Raw genomic sequence first — 2,739 nt, forward strand, 5'->3', positions numbered from 1 at the left:
CGCAATGCGGTCACACTCCATCACCACCCCAGATGTGGAAATGCGATACCCCAGGAAAGAGACGGCTTGTTTGGAGAACACACATTTCTCGGCCTTGARGTACAGGTCATGCTRCAACAGTCGCCCAAGTACCCTGCYCACCAGAGACACATGCYCGGCATGTGTGGCGGAATAGATCAGAATGTCATCGATGTAAACCACCACACCCTGTCCGTGCAGGTCCRGGAGAATCTCGTCTACAAAGGATTGGAAAACGMCTGGAGCATTTTTCAACCCATACGGCATGACGAGGTACTCATGATGGCCAGATTTGGTACTAAACGCGGTCTTCCACTCATCTCCCTCCCGGATTCGCACCAAGTTATACGCGCTCCTGAGATCCAGTTTTGTGAAGAAGCGTGCTCCGTGAAATGACTCCACCGCCGTGGCAATGAGAGGTAGCAGGTAACTGAACCCCACTGTGATGGAATTTAGACCTCTATAGTCAATGCACGGACGCAGACCTCCCTCCTTCTTCTTCACAAAAAATAAACTTGAGGAGGCGGGTGACGTGGAGGGCCGAATGTACCCCTGTCCCAGAGATTCSGTGACATATGTCTCCATAGCCACCGTCTCCTCCTGCGACAGGGGATACACGTGACTCCTGGGAAGTGCGGCGTTCACCTGGAGGTTTATCGCACAATCCCCTCGTTGATGAGGTGGTAATTGGGTCGCCCTCTTTTTACAGAAAGCGATAGCCAAATCGGCATATTCGGGGGGAATGCGCACGTGGTGACTTGGTCCGGACTCTCCACCGTCGTAGCACCGATGGAAACTCCCACAAACTCCCCCCTCAGGGAAGGAGACTTGCATTGTCAGATATCCCTCTCCCAGAATGAGCGCCTAAGTACTCCTGTCTTGCATCGCAATTTAACGCCAGGCATGCTGCTGGTATACAGAGAGTGTACAAAACATTAGGAACACCTGCTCTTTCCATGACATAGACTGACCAGGGGAATCCAGGTGAAAGCTATGATCCCTTATTGATGTCACTTGTTAAATCCTCTTCAATCAGTGTAGATGATGGGGAGGAGACAGGTTAAAGAAGGATTTTTAAGCCTTGAGACATGGATTGTGTATGTGTGCCGTTCAGGGGGTGAATGGGCGAGACAAAAGATTTAAGTACCTTTGAACGGGGCATGGAAGTAGGTGCCAGGTGCACCGGTTTGGATGTGTCCAGAACTGCAACACTGCTAGGTTTTTCAGCCTCAACAGTTTCCCGTAGCAATCAAGAATGGTCCACCACCCAAAGGACATCCAGCCAACTTGACACAACTGTGGGAAGCATTGGAGTCAACATGGGCCAGCATCCCTGTGGAACGCTTTCAACACCTTGTAGAGCCCATACCCTGACGAATTGAGGCTGTTCAGAGGGCAAAACCATTTTCTGCTTAGATGATCCCAAACAAAGACATGCATGTGAGGAAAGAGGGGGGAGGGCTGCAAGAGAGTCTGTAGGTCTGTTTAGTAAACAGTCGAAAAGATGATGCGAGAACCAACTGTAAAGTGGAGGAACAGGGGAAGAGGAGGGAAGTAGAGGAGAGGGAACAAGAGAAGTGGGCATGACACAGGGTCAGCGGAGACCTATGTGGAAAGTGTTTACTGTAAATTGTATTCAGGAAGGGACATGGACGCAGGGACTGCCTACCTACCACCACTATTCATAGGTCAATTCAGAGTTAGACAAGGGGACACAGCCCCTGGCAATGAACATACACCACACCAGGACTGGTGGTGTGTGTGTGATTTATTTGATTTAATCCATTAGCTGTTGAAGAAAAAGTGTGTGTGGGGGGGGGCATACTTTCCCATGTGTTTGTTTGTGTGTGTGTGTGTGTGTGTGTGTGTGTGTGTGTGTGTGTGTGTGTGTGTGTTGTGTGTGGTGTGTGTGTGTGTGTGTGTGTGTGTGTTGTGTGTGTGTGTGGTGTGTGTTGTGTGTGTGTGTGTTGTGTGTGTGTGTGTTGTGTGTGTGTGTGTGTGTGTGTGTGTGTGTGTGTGTGTGTGTGTGTGTGGAGTGTGAGAGAGAAAATAAAATAACAACCCCTGCAATGGCCTGTGTCCGTAAAGTGTGAGCCCATATGGTCACCAACCCCCCTCATTCACTGACGTCAAAATGTGATCTGGGGTCTCAAGTCCGCGTTTTTCACCATTTGAGAGCTCCAAGGTCAAAGACAAAAACGGAGGGGTTCCTAAAATCAAACACGGTGACACCCCATCTGACCCAGAGCTTCACCCGAGCCCGTTGTTTAATTTGAACCCTAATAACTCTTCAAATTAAAAGGCTATCCTATTATTATTTTTTCTCTCTCCCCTTTAAAAGGCCTGGGTTTCAAAGTGCTAATAAAATAACTGGAGGGCCCATTTCTTTATTTGTTTGTGTGAAGGGTGTGTGGGAGAGTGAGGGCGGGGACTGAGGTTTTAGGTTCAGAGGGGGGTAAAAGCAACAGAGGTCACTGGGAACAAAAGAGCAGAGGACCCGAGAGGTCAAACACCCTGGTGTCCAAACTCCCTGAGCTGGCGTTGTTCAGGCCAGTGGCCCGCTTGTAAATCGCGGGTACGTTTTGTCCGAGAGTGTAGGATAGAATATATCACGGGCGCCCGACAGATGAACAATAGATCACATTTTGTCGGAGCCCCGAGTCAAGCGTTCTGGCTCTTTTCAGCTTGACCGTACATCTGAAGCGATGAAGATTAACGTCA

Source organism: Salvelinus sp. IW2-2015, linkage group LG35 (genome assembly GCF_002910315.2).
Source record: "Salvelinus sp. IW2-2015 linkage group LG35, ASM291031v2, whole genome shotgun sequence".
Lineage (NCBI taxonomy): Eukaryota > Metazoa > Chordata > Actinopteri > Salmoniformes > Salmonidae > Salvelinus > Salvelinus sp. IW2-2015.